Source organism: Lithobates pipiens, unplaced genomic scaffold, assembly GCF_037356315.1.
Source record: "Lithobates pipiens isolate NorthernLeopardFrog02 unplaced genomic scaffold, aLitPip1_a1.2 Scaffold_10, whole genome shotgun sequence".
Classification (NCBI taxonomy): domain Eukaryota; kingdom Metazoa; phylum Chordata; class Amphibia; order Anura; family Ranidae; genus Lithobates; species Lithobates pipiens.
The window spans coordinates 58,769,183-58,789,667 of NW_027507686.1; positions in this window are offsets into that span (position 1 = coordinate 58,769,183).

Consider the following 20,485-nt stretch of genomic DNA (forward strand, 5'->3'; position numbering starts at 1 on the left):
GCTGATGCCATGGCCATCGGAGTGTTCCCAGAATGCTCCCCTGCCATTTTGTCCCGGAGCTGTGGTCGGGCAGGCATACTCAAGGCTGTAGTGGGCTTTAATGAACCAGGGTGTCATGGAGCTCTAGAAGGTCACAGCCATCTTAAGAGCTGCTGCGCATGCTCCTCCAACATCACTATATTGAAGGAGTAATGCCTACCTTTATATTGTTCCTATGCAGTAAGTGTATGTCCAGTTCAAAACATTTGGACATTAGTAGGCATGCTTGGGCTGCCTGACACTAGATTCTTAGGTTGTAGGCAGTACAGGAGGCAATGTTGGCAAGAGCCTTCAGGAAGAGGTTGATGATAGCTGGAGAATGCACTATATGGAGGGGATTAGGGGATTTAGTATTTTTCAAATTTCAGTGTTCGCCTCTGTCCATCCAGGATGAAGTCTACAATTATACTCTTTCACATACCTAAAAAAAAAAAAAACATCTAATTTTGGCAAAAATTTAAGCCAAAATGTATTCTGCTACATGTTTTTGGCAAAAAAAAAGTATAATTACGTGTAAGTGTATAATTATTGGTTTGTGTGATCATGAACATATGTACGCAAATGATCATGTACAGATGTGTGCATGTGATTACAGACATATGTGTGCAGATAATCATTGGGACATGTGATTTTACTGTTACATATGTGGGGGACAGGAGTTTTTACTATGTGGGGACATGTGTTTTGGGGACATGTATTTTTAAGGACATGTGTTTTGGGGACATGTGTGTTTACTTTGTGTTTTTTACATTGTGGGGACACTAGACTGGGGATCAGTGAATAAAAAGCTGTAAAAAACCGCATACTCACTGATCACCAGCCGGCTGCAACGATCCGCTCTCCTCTCCTCACCACCAACTTCTGTGTGAGGAGAGGAGAGCCGATTGCCTAGCAACTGGCTCTGTATTTACATCACATGATGGCTGTGATTGGACAAAGCTGTCATGTGGTCAGGAGGGCCAAACACAGAGCCCTCCTGCCAATCGGAGATGCGCCGTGTCCGGGTGACACGAGCGCATTGGGATCGTGCTGCTGCTCGGGCCCGCGTGCGTGCAATCCCCCTCCTTCTGAAGGACGTTCCTGAACGTCCTCTCAGAAGAAGAGAGCGCCCACCCGGCCCTTTATATACAGTGGCCGGGTGGGAAGTAGTTAAAATGTATATATAGGCAGTTTTTTTCTGATTGGATAGAAAAGAGAAGAGTTAGACCCTTTCTCAAAAGTCTATTGATGTCTGCAGCCCTGCTGGGGAGTTTTAACCTATTTGTCATGGTAATCATTGTCGCAAATAGAGGAATTACAAAAATTGGTAAAATGATATGAAACGATATCTTTATTATCCAAAAATAATCCATCCACGTCCAATACCTAATAGTCCTGTAATCTATTTTTCATGAAATTGTTTCTTACTGTGTTTTTCTGCTGCCTTGTAATGTACTCTGTGATTTCTTGAACCTAGCCTTTTTTTTCCCACTCCTGTTTGCTTGAAACGAGCAGTGCACATTAGTTATGATCACAAGCACTACTCCATGCATACTACAAGTCCCAAAGTATCTAGTACCCAGGCAATAGTCTATCTCAGAAGCAAGCAAGAGAAGGTGGCTATGTTCCATCATACATTGGGACCATGGAGAATGGGCATAGCCACCCTCTAATAGGAAGTCTGATTACAGCAGCAAAAATAAAAAATGTGCATGTACAGTATCTCACAAAAGTGACACCCCTTACATAATTCTAAATATTTTATTATAGCTTTTCATGTGCCAATACTCAAGAATTGGCACTTTGCTACAATGTAAAGTAGTGAGTTTACAGCTTGTATAACAGCATAAATTTGCTGTCCCCTTAAAATAAAACATCAATGAGTGTGTGTTGAGTTATTTTGAGGGGACAGCAAATGTACACTGTTATACAAGCTGTACACTCACTACTTTACATTGTAGCAAAATGTAATTTCAGTGTTGTCACAAGAAAAGATATAATAAAATATTTACAAAAATGTGAGGGGTGTACTCACTTTTGTGAGATACTGTACAATCACAATCGCATTTTCGTTTTTTAAATTATATAAATGATATAGTATATATATTAATTTATTGATACCAAACTTGCTGAACTTTCGATATTATTATTATTATGATGTTATCATTTTTATTTCCCATCAGTATACTTTTTGCCACCATTTTCCCATAAAATATGACATGGACATGTTATTATTAGTGCTTTATGTGCTTTTTATTGTAAAATATGTGCTTTCCATTGAGTTTATGTTTTACCTTTTCTTTATACAGTATGCTGATTATTTTAGTACATCTGGTCCATCATACAGTAGCATTGCACATTCCATTCTGTCACTCTGTCTCTTACCCCCTCCCATTCCAACTGGCTCAGCTTAAATTCTGGTCTCTCTCCATTCTGGCTGCTGGACAGGGGCAGGGGCCCCAAAATGCGCTGCGACCCACCCACACCCAATATCACTTTATCACTTTTTGAATTTGATGGCTGGCTATCCCTGCTTGCAGCCATCGATATTGCCGGCCTGCTTGCTGTTTTTGGCTTGTCCGACCAATAAAGTTTGAGAGCTGGATATAAAATTTTTCGACAACATGATCCGATTGGACTTTGTCCGATCGTTTGTAGAGAATTCCAATCAGACAAAGTGCCACGCATGCTCAGATGAAATTACGAGACCAAAGCTATTGGCTACTAGCCTGAACGTAGTCCCGTCGTAATGAACAAACGTCATCACGTCCCGAACGATCGGATTTTCCGACAACTTTGTCCGACCTTGTGTATGCAACACCAGTTTCGGACTAAATCCGTCTGAATAAATCCGACGGATTTTGTGGTCGGAATGTCCGACCGTGTGTACAAGGGCTTATATTGGGAAAGGTTAAAAACCCTGTATGAGGTTATTTCTTGATGCCTCTGACCCACTGAGTAGATTTTACTTCCCTTTCTCACTTGGAGACCCAACAGGTTAGAACAGTATACAAAAGAGAACAGGGAGGCTGGACTTTAAATGAAGTACGCGGAGGGTCAAGCGTTGTGTGGCATTATAAATAACATATCTATAATATATATAAAAGGTGTAGGACATTTGTCTCATAATTCATATTTGATAGAAAATTGATATACTACACATATAATTAAATACTTGCATGGAGTAGGATAATAAATGAAAAACATGGTTTCATACAGCAATACATAATACATAAATAATTCCAAAAATAATAGACCAACTAGAAATGCACAATATATCATTACAGAGATATCTTGCACGTGTACATGCTTGCTCCTGATGAGTGACATCAAGTCACGAAACACATTGAGATAACAGATTTCATGTTCAAATTGCATACTTCATCCTACAACGTCATTGTGGATTCTGTTAATGCATTATGCACTTGACTTATTTCTAATCATGTGCTATCCAATTTTGGGCTTTTCTATATGTATCATGTGCCATTCATTTTTTTGGATTATTTATACATAATTAGTTACATAGTTAGTAAATTTGAATAAAGACACCAGTCCATCCAGTTCAACCTGAGTGAGTGTCTACAAGTGTCCCTATCCCTGTACATTGCACACTCACATCGGTCCCTACCCTCAAGGAGCCCACAATCCAAGGTCCCCATTGTTATACTAGGGCCAATTTTGGACAGAAGCCAATAAACCTACCTGCATGTCTTTGGAGTGTGGGAGGAAACCGGATTACCGGAGGAAACCCACGCAAGCACATAGACCAACCAAATAATAGACCAAATAGAAATGCACAATATATCATTACAGAGATATCTTGCACGTGTACATGCTTGCTCCTGATGAGTGACATCAAATCACGAAACATGTTGATAACAGATGTCATGTTCAAATCGCATACTTCATCCTACCACGTCATTGTGGATTCTGTTCATGCATTATGCATTTGACTTATTTCTAATCATGTGCTATCCAATTTTGGGCTTTTCTATATGTATCATGTGCCATTCATTTTATGGATTATTTATACATACATTTATACATAGTAAAGTTTAATAAAGACACCAGTCCATCCAGTTCAACCTGAGTGAGTGTCTACAATTGTCCCTATCCCTGTACATTGCACATTCACATCAGTCCCTACCCTCAAGGAGTCCACGATCCAAGGTCCCCATTGTTATACTAGGGCCAATTTTGGACGGAAGCCAATTAACCTACCTGCATGTCTTTGGAGCGTGGGAGGAAACCGGATTACCGGAGGAAACCAACACAAGCACAGGGAGAACATGCAGACTCCAGGCAGGTAGTGTCATAGTTGGGATTCGAACCAGCAACCCTTTTTACTGCTAAGCAAGAGTACTACCCACTACACCACTGTGCCACCCTTTATGTATTATGTATTGCTGTATGAAATAAAGTTTTTCATTTATTATCCTACTCCATGCAGGTATTTAATGATATGTGTAGTATATCGATTTTCTATTGAATATGAATTATGAGACAAATGTCTTACTCCTTTATATATATTATAGATAAATCAATTATAATGCCACACAACACTTAATTTAAAGTCCCGTCTCCCTGTTCTCTTTTGTATGAAATAGGGACGGAGGCTGATAACAATATCATCTCCTCATATAAAGTCCCACAGACCCCTCTATTTTAGAAAGGTTAGAACAGCGTTTTTCAACTCCAGTCCTCAAGGTGCCCCAACAGGTCAAGTTTTCAGGCTTTCCATTATTTTGCACAGGTGATTTGATCAGTTTCACTGCCTTAGTAATTACCACAGCTCTTTCATCTGAGGAAAATGCTGAAAACATGACCTGTTGGGGCGCCTTGAGGACTGGAGTTGAGAAACGCTGGGTTAGAAAAGAAGAAATCTTTTGAAAGTAAATGAAATGTTCACCTTAGAAAGTTGGAACAGGAAGAGGTGTACCAGGGTGAAAGATTCTTCCTCACTAGAGCTGTGGGAATGGTGTGGGGTGAGCAAAAGTTTGGCCCGAACATCGCCTATTTGCCCATTCAGCCTGATTGAGCAAAGCTTTAGGCTACAGTGAATAGCTGGTTGTTAATCAGCGGGGCTAAGAAGCCGGCCGCCACATCTTTAACAACCAATGAGTCATCAGCTGTCAATGGATTTTCTGCTGGCAGCTGAATAAAAAAAGTAAAAAAAAAATATTGCTGGCAAAAATAAAAAACAAATAGCGTGGGGTCCCCCCCCCAAATACATACCAGACCCTTATCCAAGCATGCATCCTGGCAGGCCAGAAAAGGGGGGATGAGCGGGCACCCCCCAAAGCACCTTGTCCCCATGTTGACTCGGCCCCCTGCCTTCCTCTCCATTTATATAATCAATGGTATATCAGCAATTCCCCACGTTCTTAATCAGGGGGAGTAGCCATAGCCATACATAAACTTTGCCCCTTTATAATAAAGGCCAGCTGATTGACCCCAATGGTAGGTTTGTGTTCTTTAAAGGCACTTTTCTGGGTTTACGTTTGAAGCCGTGTACACTCCGAACACTTACCAGCTCAATTTCCTAGATTAGATTCTAGACTCCCTCTCCACTTTTAGGGAAGGCCAGTTAATTCTGGGTGGTGATTTGAATGTGAGTCCAGACTCTCCACTAGATACATCTATGGTTCACTCTATACACTCATATGCGTTCCTTAAGCATTTCAGAAAGTCCCTGCACCATCATCTGGTAGACTGCTGGAGAGTGCTCCATCTCACTGATAAAGACTTCAGCTATCATTTGACTACTTACAATGTGTACACCCAGATAGATATGCTGCTAATGGATCAGCTGGTGAGGTGGGACCGGCTTACATTTGGGAAGGACACAAAGAGGTGGTCAGAGGAAAGTTTATTTCCCAAGGAGCCTACTTAAAAAAAGGCACCTGAGAGAGAGCTGCAAACGCTGCTCATAAAACTTAGGTCCGTAGAACTTAAACACAAAAGGCTTCTGTCCTCAAACTTGGCTGCTAGTCTCCAAGCTCTTCGGTTGGAGTTTGCTGCCATGCTGGATACTCGCATTCGAACCTGACTACGACACATTTCTCACAAATTTTATGAGTTCGGTAACAAATGTGTCAGACTGCTTGCCGGGGCTCTCAGACGACTCGAGTCTCAGGTCATGTGCACAAACTTCACATGGCGACAGGCAGACAAATTATACATGCCTCTAAAATTTACTAGCTATCTGACACACAACCTGATACCACAATATCTCAAAAGACTGAACGTATTCTGCAATACCTAGAAGAAGCCAAATGACCCCAGCTCACTGCACAAGTTAGCAAACAGTTAGAGGACCCCATTAAGCTGACAGAGCTGTTGGCAGTCATAAAAGATCTCCCGAAGGGGAAAAGTCCAGGCCCGAAGGCTTCACAAAAGCCTATTACACCTCATTCCACACCCCATTGTCCACCCGATGTGTATTACTTTAATGTTCTAGCCTCAGGAGCACAAATACCCAAGGAGGGGCCCCTCGCACATATTACAGTTATTTCCAACGAGGGGAAAGATCACACCATCTCTGGCATCTACTGACCAATTTCGCTACTGAATACTGATATTATAATTTTAGCAAAAATTTTGGCTAACCGCCTTAAACTGGTCCTAACAACAATAATCCACCTAGTCCAAACATGCTTCATAGCAGGGAGAGAAGCACATGATAACTCTAACCGCACATTTCAGTTGATACATTGGGCCCAATCGCAAACTGCACAATCTCCCTGCCCTCTCCTTTCTAATGATGCCGAAAAGGCGCTTGACAGGGAGGACTGGTTATACCTCCGGACAGTGCTGACGAGTTTAAGCCTTGGTCCCAGCATGCTCTTCTGGATAGCATCACTATACAACCAATGTCACTTCCAAACTATGAGATTCCTTGGAAAAATTCTTGGCTGGATGCAACCTAGCCCATGCACCCTGGACTATCTGGGTCCGCCTCCCCCACTAAAACCCATGGGATACCTTAAATCATTCTGGGCAAATGGCCCCTCTGACCTTCCCTCTCACCCCCTAGGGGGCTTCCCCTAGATTACCCCAGGGGAACATTTATCTTTCTTCCATCAGTGGGCATCGGATGGAGAGACGTGTTGTGGTAGGTTTGTCCAAGATCCCAGGGCTTCTACCCCTGGAGACTCTAATGCCGCGTACACACGACTGGTTTTCCCGTCGGAATAAACTCTGAAGGTTTTTCCGACGGAGTTCCGCTGAAACTGTCGTGCGTACAATGCGATCACACCAAAGTCCGATCGTTAAGAACGTGGTGATGTACAGCACGTACGACAGGACTAGAAAAAAGAAGTTCAATATCTTCTGTCTCGTACTTGCTTCAGAGCATGCGTCATTTTTGGTCCGTTGGAACAGCTACAGACTGATACAGACGTTCGGTTTTCCCCATAGGAATTGGTTCCGTCGGAAATATTTAAAACATGTTCTATTTCTAGGTCTGTCAGAATTTTCAGAAAAAAAAAAAGTCAGATGAGGCATACACACAATCGGAATATACGATGAAAAGCTTCCGTCTGACTTTTTCTGTCAGACATTCCGCTTGTGTATAAGCGGCATTAGAGATCAATATGGCCACTTCCCTCTGGATGATTGGAGGTATATGCAGCTTCATCCCTACCACAAACAGTCTGATCCCCTTCCACTGCAATCCTTTTGAAAAGCTCTGTATGTCCACTACAATGATCCATCATTCCATCTCTGTCCTATATGGACTATTGCAAACATTAGAACCCAGTGAGAAGCCAGCATATGTGAAGGAGTGGGAGAGAGACCTGCAGCATACAGTGGGGCAAAAAAGTATTTAGTCAGCCACCAATTGTGCAAGTTCTCCCACTTAAAAAGATGAGAGAGGCCTGTAATTGTCATCATAGGTATACCTCAACTCACATTGTCTGATTTGGAAAGAATTTATTTGCAAATTATGGTGGAAAATAAGTATTTTGTCAATTTCAAAAGTTCATCTCAATACTTTGTTATATATCCTTTGTTGGCAATGACAGAGGTCAAACGTTTTCTGTAAGTCTTCACAAGGTTGTCACACACTGTTGCTGGTATGTTGGCCCATTCCTCCATGCAGATCTCCTCTAGAGCAGTGATGTTTTGGGGCTGTCGCTGGGCAACACGAACGTTCAACTCCCTCCAAAGGTTTTCTATGGGGTTGAGAGCTGGAGACTGGCTAGGCCACTCCGGACCTTGAAATGCTTCTTACGAAGCCACTCCTTCTTTGCCCGGGTGGTGTGTTTGGGATCATTGTCATACTGAAAGACCCAACCTCGTTTCATCTTCAATGCCCTTGCTGATGGGAGGAGATTTGCACTCAAAATCTCACAATACATGGTCCCATTGATTCTTTCATGTACATGGATCAGTCGCCCAGTTCCCCTTGCAGAGAAACAGCCCAAAGCATGATGTTGCCACCCCCATACTTCACAGTAGGTATGGTGTTCTTTGGTTGCAACTCAGTTTTCTCTCTCCTCCAAACAGGACAAGTTGTGCTTCTACCAAACAGTTCTACTTTGGTTTCATCTGACCATATGACATTCTCCCAATCCTCTTCTGAATCATCCAAATGCTCTCTAGCAAACCTCAGATGGGCCTGGAAATGTACTGGCTTAAGCAGGGGGACACATCTGGCACTGAAGGATCTGAGTCCCTGGTGGCGTAGTGTGTTAGTGATGGTAGCCTTTGTTACGTTGGTCCCAGCTCTCTGCAGGTCATTCACTAGGTCCCCCTGTGTGATTCTGAGATTTTTGCTCACCGTTCTTGTGATCGTTTTGACCTCACGGGGTGAGATTTTGTGTGGAGCCCCAGATCGAGGGAAATTATCAGTGGTCTTCCATTTTCTAATTATTGCTCCCACAGTTGATTTCTTCACACCAAGCTGCTTGCCTATTGCAGATTCAGTCTTCCCAGCCTGGTGCAGGTCTACAATTTTGTTTCTGGTGTCCTTCAACAGCATAGTGGAGTTTGGAGTGTGACTGTTTGAGGTTGTGGACAGGTGTCTTTTATACTGATAAGTTCAAACAGGTGCCATTAATACAGGTAATGAGTGGAGGACAGGGGAGCCTCTTAAAGAAGAAGATACAGGTCTGTGAGAGCCAGAAATCTTGCTTGTTTGTAGGTGACCAAATACTTATTTTCCACCATAATTTGCAAATAAATTCTTTCAAAAATCAGACAGACAATGTGATTGTCTGGATTTGTTTCCACATTTTGTCTCTCATAGTTGAGGTTTACCTAATATGACAATTACAGGCCTCTCTAATCTTTTTACGTGGGAGAACTTGCACAATTGGTGGCTGACTAAATACTTTTTTGCCCCACTGTACATTTACAGGGCCACAACTCGATCAGCTGTACGCCTTACCCATTTACAGTTCCATAGACACGAAGATGCAGGAAAATAGTTTTAAAATACTAACTCGATGGTATAGAGCAGTGGTCTTCGACCCTGTCCTCAGGGCCCACTAACAGGCCAGGTTTTATGTATTACTTTGGGAAGATGCAGACTAGAATACTGCAATCACTCAGCAGCAATTGTGTCACATACCTAGTGGAAGAGCCTGACCTGCAGGGAGAGACCTCTCTTATGGCTCCGACTTGAGGGCCCTGGTAGAGTATACAGGAAGCACAAGAGTCAGGAGTGACACGAGTGCCTGGCAGGATCAACAGCAGCGGATTGATCCGGAACCCAGGAAGCACTGTGTAGCGGAACCTCCGACAGGATCAGGAGACAGGCTGGGACCAAGAAGGAGCTGGATCAGCAGGCGGGTGCAGCAGGCTGGAACAGAGCAGCAGGTAGGCAGCAGGAACCAGGACTCTGGAGCAGGAACTCAGGCTGAAGCTGGACTGCAGGCAGGAGCTGGACCAATAAATGGAAGCTGGACAGCAGACAGGCACCAGGAACCAGGATGCTGAGAGCAGGGTAGTCAGACAAGCCGGGTCGGTGATCAGGCGGTCAGCAGAGGTACTAAAGGAACAAGCAGGAGGGTAGTCAGACAAGCCGGGTCGGTAATCAGGCGGACAGCAGATTTACCAGAGGGTCAAGCAGAAGGGTAGTCAGGCAGGCCGAGATCAGGTGCAGGCAGATAGCAGGGATGGTAGGTAGACAAGCCGGGTAAGATATCACAGAAGACAGGTTCTCAGAGTCAGGACATGTACGCTGTAGATCAGACAGCAAGATCTCAATGTGACGGACAGAACTAAACAGCCTGTCTGGCGCCAACAGGCGCACACTCGTGCGCGCACTGGCACACAGGTGCATGCACCCGCGGCGGAAGGCCCAGACTGTCGGTCGCTGGCAGGATCTTCCTGACAAAATGATATCACCTGTGATGTATTTCAGTTATCTTGCAAACCTGGCCTGTTAATGGGCCCTGAGGACAGGGTTGATGACCACTGGTATAGAGTTCTATCCAAACTCAAAAGGATTTTTCCTGCTTCTTCGGATGCCTGCTGGTGGGAATGCAGGCAACGGGGGACCTTCCTCCATATCTGGTGGGAGTGCCCAAAGCTACAGCCCTTTTGGCAAGATACCAGGGCCCCTGCCCAGAGTTGATTAGAGCCTGTATCTGGACAGATGACTCAGCCCAAGAAAGGGTGACCGAAACCAGGAGCTTATCCTTCTGGATAACTGGGGATGAAACAACGCCATTTAAGGTCTGTCCGTGACAGGAGCCCAAGGTTTGGGTGTTCCCTGGACAGGTAGGACAAGACTTAAAAAAGTGACCTGCCTAGCCACAATAAAGGTACAATCTCTCCCTCCTCCTAAAGGTTCTCTCATCTGCAGAGAGATGCGTGAAACCCAAGTGCATGGGTTCACCTTCACTGACCGAATCGGTACCAGGAGGCATGGGAGGTGAGGGAGGCACAGGTAGGACTGCAAAGCTTGAAGACAAAACGTACAGGAGGCTTCCGCAAGCACTCCTTAAAAGAGAGTCTTTCTCTGAGTCTGAAGTCAATGAGGATGGCAAAAGTGATCAACTTCTCCAGGTCAGTGGGTATATCTCAGGCTCTCAGGCTGCTATATCTTCCTTGATGGTATCCAAGACACCATGAGAAAGAGCAGCCATGAGGGTCTCATTCTTCCACGCAACCTCTGCTGCCAGAGTATGGAATTCAATGGCGTAGTCGGCAACAGTTCTCGTACTCTGTTCGATGGACATGAGGCACTTGGCAGCAGAAGCGAAGCATGCAGGAATGTCAAATACCCTTTTAAACAAAGCTCAAACTTAACTCAAGACAACAGGTTTTTGCATCTCCCTTAGAGGGTTTGCCCAGGCCAAGGCTCTCTCAGAAAGCAAAGATATCATGAAACCTACTTTGCTTCTTCCCGTGGAAAATCACCTGGGGCAGCATCTCAAAGGATATCTCAACCTGGTTGAGAAACCCTCTGCATTGGACTGGATCGCTCCCAAATTGCTGGGGAAGTCGAGCGGAACCAGACATACCTCTTATAGAGGTAATACTCAAGGTGTGTGCCTGCACACAGACTGGAACATCAGTAGGGACAGCCTGCAGCATAGGTTGTACTGGGCAGCTACAGTGGGAAATTCTAGGTTAGCCCTGCAGTGATCCAGTTCATCCAATCTGAAAAAATATTACCAACAAGTGGACTGACTACATCTCCTGAATTCATGGCAATCGCCTACTGTCAGAAACCATGAAATCAGACCGAGACAAAAATTCAGTTAAATCATACTTGTTTAATAATAAAAGTAAACATAGTCAAAACATAGCCAAAGTTCAGTAACTGGAATGGATGGTCAGCCAACCCAGAAGTCAGGGAACAATGTAGTGGAACAGCAAGCAGGATCTGGAGCCAGAAGGGATGTCAGCAAAGCCAGTCTTTAAACAGGAACGCTCTGTGATGTTGACCAAGGAGCAGGTAGAGATCCTTTGAGCTGGACGGCTTAAGTAGACAGGACTGACAATCAGGATATCATCAACAGCTGAGTAACTGTGGAGAGATAGGAGCTGGCAATTAGCCGACAGGTGAGCAGCCAGCTTTGAGAAGGAAGGGCTGGGCCCAGCCCTGACGTTAGCGACTTACATTCCTCAGTTTGTTTCCCATTCTGGACAAAAGGTGACACTACTCAAACAAATCGCACAGGACATTCTATGGCTTCCTGTCTGAGCATTTTTCAACCACTAATGGGACAAGGCCCTGTCACTAGAAACTTTCCTATGCAAGATACGTTCACACCCTGATATTACAGGCATCGACATTGGCTGGAGTCAACAGAAAGTATCTGTGTATGCCGTTGACATGCTGTTTTCTCTTACCAATACCCTTGTTTCGCTCCCGAACCTCCTCCGTGAATTCGAGCTATATGGTGTGACGGGAGGGCCCGTGGAACCCAGAATCCATTGGAGAGGATGGGAAACCCTTGTTTCAGCTCTCCATGCACCTCCTATGTCTAAGTCCCCCTGTGTCCATTAGGGGCACATGGTAAATGAGAAAAATGATGGACAGCTGTTTAATGGACAATGAGAAGGTGGTTACTTAAATATACAGTAACAGTAATATTTATCCACAATACCTGCCAGGATATATATATAAAGAGCTGATCACAGGCCTCTAGACCTGGGTAGGAGCCGGACAGTCTACTCCCACTATAGTGTGTTGCTTACTAGGCTGAGGAGGGGGGAGATTACAGTTTGTATTGTTAATTGTAATTAGCTTCTGCTATTGTGAGAAGGTTTGCTGTGTTTATATTTATGATGATGTTGATTGTCTTTTGAGCTAAAAGATGGCAAGTCTGTCCTGAAAGGTCATGTCTCTGAGACACCTAGGCTGTCTAAATGATTATTTAATTAGCTCATGTTAATTAGGTTTCTGGTTACAGTTTGTATTGTCATTCTGGTGTATATATTTGTGTGAGATCTCAAAATAAACAGCCCATGTTAAAGATTTGTAACTGTGTTATTCTTGTCTGGATCTTGGTTACAACATTCAGCTGAAAAATCTTATATCTGAAGGTCCAGATTGGAGGAAGCAGTGTGCTGACGGAAGCATTAATGCAGAGTGAGACAGGGATCTGTTACATATGGTACATTATCTAATCTGAAAATCAATTTCACTAAGTCCGAAGCATTGGGAGTTGGTGTGTTACAATCTCTTCTTTCACATTTGAAATCGAGTTTTAAACTGAAATGGACCGACTCTGCACTGAAATATTTAGGCACATTCATCCATCCCAAAATTCTTGCAAATTTTCGATCTTAACCACTTGAGATCCGTGCTATAGCCGAATGACGGCTACAGCGCGGATCTCCTTTTCCGGGACTACGTCTATTGACGTAGTCCCGTGCACGAGCGGCCTGCGCGCCCCCTGAGGGGTGCGAGCGGCGCGCTCTGTGATCGGCGAGTCTACGAGACTCGCCTGATCACCGATCCGTGCAAGGGGTCGATCCCGACCCCTTATCACGTGATCAGCTGTCAGCCAATGACAGCAGATCATGTGATATAACGGAGCCGGTAATCGGCTATTATTCCTCCTCGCGCTGACAGCGCGAGGAGAAAAAAAAAAGCCGATCACCGGCAGCCGTGATCGGGACATCAGTCACCCAGTGCCACCCAGCAGTGCCCACAGTGCCACCCAGCAGTGCCCACAATCTGCCTTAACAAATGTGCTGCACCCCAGTGCCACATATCCGTGCCCATCAGTGTCATCTACCAGTGCCCAGCAGTGCCGCCCATCAGTGCCCAGCAGTGCCACCTATCAGAGCCACCTATCAGTGCCACCTATCAGTGCCCATCAGTCCCATCTATCAGTGGTACCTATCAGTGCCCATCCATGCCACCCATCCGTGCCACCCATCTGTGCCAACCATCCGTGCCATCTTATCTGTGCCCATCTTTGCCCATCAGTGCCGCCTTATCTGTGCCCATCGGTGCCGCCTTATCTGTGCCTATTAGTGCCGCCTTAACTATGCCTATCAGTGCCCACCAGTGCAGCCTATCAGTGCCCACCAATGCAGCCTATCAATGCCCACCAATGCAGCCCACCAGTGCAGCCTATCAGTGCCGCCTCATCAGCGCACTTCAATGAAGGAGAAAAATTACCTGTTTGCAAAATTTTATAACAAACTATTAAACATGATTTTTTTTTTTGCATCTTTTTTTGTTTGTTTAGCAAAAAATAAAACTCCGAGCTGTAATTAAATACCACCAAAAGAAAGCTCTATTTGTGGGAAAAAATGATAAAAATTTCATTTGGGTACAGTGTTGTATGCCCGCGCAATTGTCATTCAAAGTGCATCAGCGCTGAAAGCTGAAAATTGGTCTGGGACTGAGGGGGGTTTAAGTGCCCAGTAAGCAAGTGGTTAATTTCCTTCCACTTTTAAAGAGAATCCGTGCTCTACTAGACAAATGGCATACTGGCCTTCACTCATGGTTTGTTCGATGCAACATAATTAAAATGAGCATTCTGCCTAAATTCTTATACCTGTTTCAGGCCTTGCCAATAGTTATACCACTTTGTTACTTTAAACAGGTACAATCATTCCTAATCGACTTCATCTGGGCTCACAAACACCTAGACTCCACAGGTGACTATTGTCACTTCCCAAGTAACACGGGGGACTAGCCCTACCCAACATATGCAGATACTATCAAGCAACAAGTAGGCTTGTTGGCTGGTGTTGACACCAGGACACCAAATTTTGGACACAATTGGAAAAAGCTCAAAGTGCATTACCCCTTCGTAGGGCACCCTGGTGCTATAAATAGTTGCCAGACTCTTTGAAACATCACCCTCTCATTGGCTCCATGACGTGAATTTGTTCGCAACTTTTTATTCAAGCTTACCTGTCTTCTTTAACTTGTTGCTGACCGCCGGCCATCAAATGACGCCCAGGCGGCGCACCTCTTGTGGCGGGAGGGCGTCACATGACGTCCTTCCGTTTAAACAGGGAATGCACACGATCACCCACCGCCAGCCGTCACCCATCAACCATCATCTGTCACCCATCAGTGACCGCCAGACATCACCCGTCACTCACCAGCCACCTCCAGCCGTCACCCATCAGCCATCGCCTGTCACCCATCAGTGACCACCAGCCATCGCCTGTCACCCATCAGTGACCGCCAGCCATCGCCTGTCACCCATCAGTGACCGCCAGCCATTGCCCATCACCCATCAGTGACCGCCAGGCATTGCCCGTCATCCATCAGCGACCGCCAGCCATCACCCGTCACCCATCAGCCATCACCTGTCACCCATCAGTGACCACCAGCCATCACCCATCAGTGACCGCCAGCCATCACCCATCAGTGACCGCCAGCCATCACCCATCAGCCATCACCTGTCACCCATCAGTGACCGCCAGCCATCACTCGTCACCTGTCACCCATCAGTGACCGCCAGCCATCAACCGCCACCCATCATGACTGCCAGCCATTAATGACCATCACCCATCAGTGACCGCCAGCCATCAGTGACCATAACCCTATTAGTGACTGCCAGCCATCAGTGACCATCACCCGTCACAGTCCGTGGCCTGTCACACCGTCATCACCTGCCACCCATCGCACAGCCCATCAGTGAAAGTCACCTGTCATACAGCCATCAGCTTTATGGCCAAAAGAGTATACACCAGTGAGGAGGTGTTCCAGATCCTCTCCATGACCGATGAGAGCAACGGGGAATTCTCATAAGATTCCAATTCTGATTCTGATTCTGAATCAAATTTGGCATTTAACCCGAATAGTGAATCGGAAAATGATTCGGAGGAAGAATGGGTCCCTCCTAAAAGGGCAAGGCCCTCTGGAAACCAGGATTATATTCCCAGGCCCAGTGCCAGAGCTCCTGCCAGCCAGTTCAAACTAAAATAACCTCACATCACCCAAATAACAACAAAGGGAGAAAAAAAACAAAAATTGTTGACGCGTTTCACGCTAAGCCTAGCGCTTACCCATAGCTGATAACAAATGCCTAGTACCAGCTTTGCCGCCGGCGAAGGGCCCCACCAACAATTGCCCAGACCCAGTAGCAGTGCTGCCACATCACGCCCTAGTGCCAGCACAGGAAATTCCAATCCAACTACTGGAGTGTCACATTCCCAAGAGCCAGGGCCTCTACATTTATGCCAGATGGTCTTGCCAACCCAACATGGCTGCCTTCCAACTCGGCATCACCAATTATTCCCCCTTTCACAGCACAGCCAGGTGTGCAGACCAACACCCAAAATTTCTCAGAGATCGATTTCGTTCATCTGTTTTTGCCCAACACATTTCTGCAATTAGTTGCGGACCAGACAAATTTATATGCCCAGCAGTATATTGCCAAAAACCCCCACTCATCATATGCCCGTCCCTTTGAGTGGAGAGATCTCATTTTGCAGGAGTTAAAAAATTTTATGGGCCTCACCCTGAACATGGGGATTAAATGAAGGACATGCCTATTGGTCCACCCACCCCATCCATCACATGGTCATTTATTCTGCCGAAATGTCCAGGTCCCAACACAAGATGATAATGCGCTTTCTTCACTTTAGAGACAACACCCAGTGCCCTCCCCACAATCATCCAAATTATGACAAGTTATATAAACTTAGCCCACTGCTAAATTTCTTTTCTCAACAATTTGCAGAACTCTATGTCCCCGATCAAAATATATGTGTTGATGAGTCCCTGGTACCCTTTTCAGGCTGGCTAGGAATAAAGCAATATATACCTAGCAAAAGGGCCAGATATGGAATAAAATTATACAAGCTGTGTGAGAGAGCCACAGGATATCTGTATGCGTTCCGCATATATGAAGGAAGAGATTCCCAGCTCCAGCCCCCTAAGTGCCCGGCCTACATGGGCACAACTGGAAAGATTGTATGGGACCTGGCATACCCACTTCTAAACAAAGGATATCACATATACCTTGATAACTTTTACACCAGCCTGCCCCTTTTCAGACACTTATACCTTGCAAAAACCCTGGCCTGCCGAACCTCCAGAAAAAATAGAAAGGGCTTCCCACAATCACTGGCAAACAAAAAGCTGCGAAGGGGGGAAAGAGCATCACTGAGAGGCAACGAAGTGCTGGCCTTGAGGTGGAAGGATAAAAGGGACGTGCACATGATGTCCACCATCCATGAGGACACTACAATTGAGGTTCAAAGAAGATGAAGTCCCATTGAAAAGCCAACGTGTGTCCAAGATTATAATCTCTACATGAGGGGGGGGGGTGGATTTCAACGATCAAATGATTCAGCCCTATTTGTCAATAAGGAGGTCCCGATTCTGGTACAAGAAAGTAGCAATCTATCTAATCCATTTGGCCATTTATAATTCCTACGTAGTCTACACCAAATCCATGGAAAGCCCCGCCCCCTTCCTAAAATTCATCGAAGAAGTTGTCATGTCCCTCATCTATCACCAAAGACCCCCCCCCCAGAAGACTTTCGGTCTGAGGCTGTTTGCCGACTTCCAGAACGCCACTTCCCCTTCAGCATTCCACCATCTGAAGCATGCCGAAGACGGCAAAAAAAATGTCGCGTGTGCACCAAAAGAGGCTTTCGAAAAGATACCAGCTACCATTGTCCCCAGTGTCCCTCCCAACCTGGCCTTTGCATTGGTGAATGCTTCCAACTTTATCATACATCCCTAAAATATTAGCCCATAATTTTAACCATTTCCCCATTTTCATCATCTGTGCTGACCATTTTTCATGCTTCCCCAAATAATTATGCCACTGCCTTCCACGTGAACTGACCCTGGCCTGTTTTTTGACTATGCTTCTGCCCACTGTTTGGACTGCTTCTATGTGAACTGACCCTGGCCTGTTTTGTGACTATGCCTTTGCCTACCGTTTGGATTGCTTCCACGTGAACTGACCCTGGCCTGTTTTATCAACTACGCTTATGCCTACCGCTTGGACTGCTTGCACATCATCTGACCCTGGCCTGTTTTAGGGACTATGCTTTTGCCTACCCCTTGGACTTATCTGTTGCCCTCCTACTCTACTACACAGGGGTCTCACGTATGTGCATAGCAAAGATGACACCCCAAAATACATTCTGCTACTCCTCCTGAGTATGGCGATACCACATGTGTGAGACTTTTACACAGCCTGGCCACATACAAAGGCCCAACATTGAAGTAGCATCTTCAGGCGTCCTACGAGCATAAATGACACATCTCATTTCTCAACCACCTATTACAATTTTGAAGGCACTGGAGCACCAGGACAATGGAATTTCCCCCAAAATTACCCCATTTTGGAAAGCAGACACCCAACGTATAATCTATGAGGCATAATGAGTCTTTTGAATGGTTCATTTTTTTCCAGAAGTTTTTGGAAAATGTGGGAAAAAATTAAAACGCATTTTTTTTTTTTACACAAAGTTGTCTATTTATTTGAGTATGTTTACACATACTCAGTAACTTAAGAGTTTTTTTTAAACCGCTTTCCGTTTTACTGCACTTGCCCCATGATATGATGACCTCACCTCTCTTGATACACAGCACTACTTTAAAGCCATCTGCTATTGCGGTCCCGGTTCGCATCTAGGGGACCCTCGGACCCACCCATTCCCTATAACAGACGGTATTTTTCTCTCTTTTTTTTTTTATTGTTTGTATCCTGAGCTGCAATCGTTTATTTTGTTTAGTGTACTGGCAGTTTTTCGTATGGTCAAATCTGGTGCTCTAAATGTACATATTGTTCTTTCAATAATAAACGTGCATGACGAATCATCCCTGAAGAAGGAGTGCAATAAGACTCCGTAACGCGTAGGCTACATCGAATGCACATGCACCATTTATCGGTTTTATATATTTTTTAATGCATGTGTTGACTGCGATTCAGTTTGAAAACACTATGCCTTCAGAAAGATAATATGTATAAATATTTTTCAAAATACATGATTGTAGGAAGGAAATAATATTTATGCTTTGAATAATTGTTTTTTGATACATTGCTAAAATAAAATACATTATATAATTTTATTATAATTGATTGTATGTCTCACAGTTCAAGTCCCGCCCTTTTGAGGGGAAAATCTTGTATATTTTCTAACTTTGGGATGTTGGCTGTATACAGCGGAATACATTAAAAACCTCCACTTTTTAGATTTTTATCATTACCTGATGTCTGAAGGGTGTCCTTTAGACTTCTGGAGGGCTCTCTAACTCCACCACTACCTGCACTCTTTACCATCCCGAATAACTTTCGCCAACCACTCACTACCCTTGAATATTACTGTACCGGAGATGGCATATTAGCACATGTGCTTTTCCTCATCTATAAATTACTGATCACGCCCCCCGACTATTTACAACTAAGTTGCCTAGCCCAATGGGAGCAAGACCTCAACCGTACTTTCTCTGTAACCCAACAAAAAAATATTCTCCATTTCATCTATAAGTCCACCATATGTACGAAGACACAAGAAACTAACTTTAAAATTGCACAAGATGGTATCGTACCCCATCACAACTACATAGATTCTTTCCTACAACTACTGATCGCTGCTAGAGATGCCAGGAGGGACGGGGGATGCTTCTGCATACTTTTTTGGTCTTGTTCCAAACTCGAACAATTCCAGAAGGAGGTTTGAAAAATTATCCAAAAATTCCCATATTGTCCGATCCCAGATGATCCAGCCTTTTTTCTTTTCCACGTCTCCAATATTCCACCAAAAACTTACAAGAAATCTGCTATCCGCCATCTCCTTGACACTGCTAAGATGTGTATTCCTCTCCACTGGAAAAGTCCACAGCCCCGACAGTTGGTCTTTGGCTCAAAAAAGTTGAGGAAATAAACAAAATGGAAGACCTCATTCTCTCGTCCAGCTACCAACATGAGCGATTTTTCAGAACTTGGACTCTTTGGAACATGTTTGTCTTCTCTGCAGAGGGACAGGCACTCCTTGAGTACAATACAGCCGATTAAACTCTTCCCTGATTCTCCCTCTCCCTCTCTGTCCTCCCTCTTTTCTTCTCTATATTGCTACTCTGGGAAGTAAAACCAATCTATACAGTGCCGATTGTCTGTTAGGCTTCATAATACACTGGTCTCTCAACATCCCTGAGGTGACGAGACAAATGCTTTATTTTAATTCTACTCAGAGCATACATATATTGTTTTAGGTTATACATTTGGTTTTGGTGTGTTGACTCTTAATCTTGCATACGATTATTCTGTTCCATGCTATTTACCTTTTCTTACCATTGTTTCTCTGATGCTGTGGAATAGGTGTCAGGAAATAAGATATATAATAAAATTATCATATATAAAAAAGAAATAAGGACCAAAAACAGATTCCGAAAATCTTTGCGTGATCCGTTCTAAAGTAAAGAAACTATAAGGAATTATCAAGACAAATGCATGTCGGTGGCCATGAATGTATATTTGTAAAAGATGTCAAGTAATTAAAACAATTGTAAAATAGTAGAAACATTGACTATTAAGAGATTATGAGATTATGAGATATTGTGGCC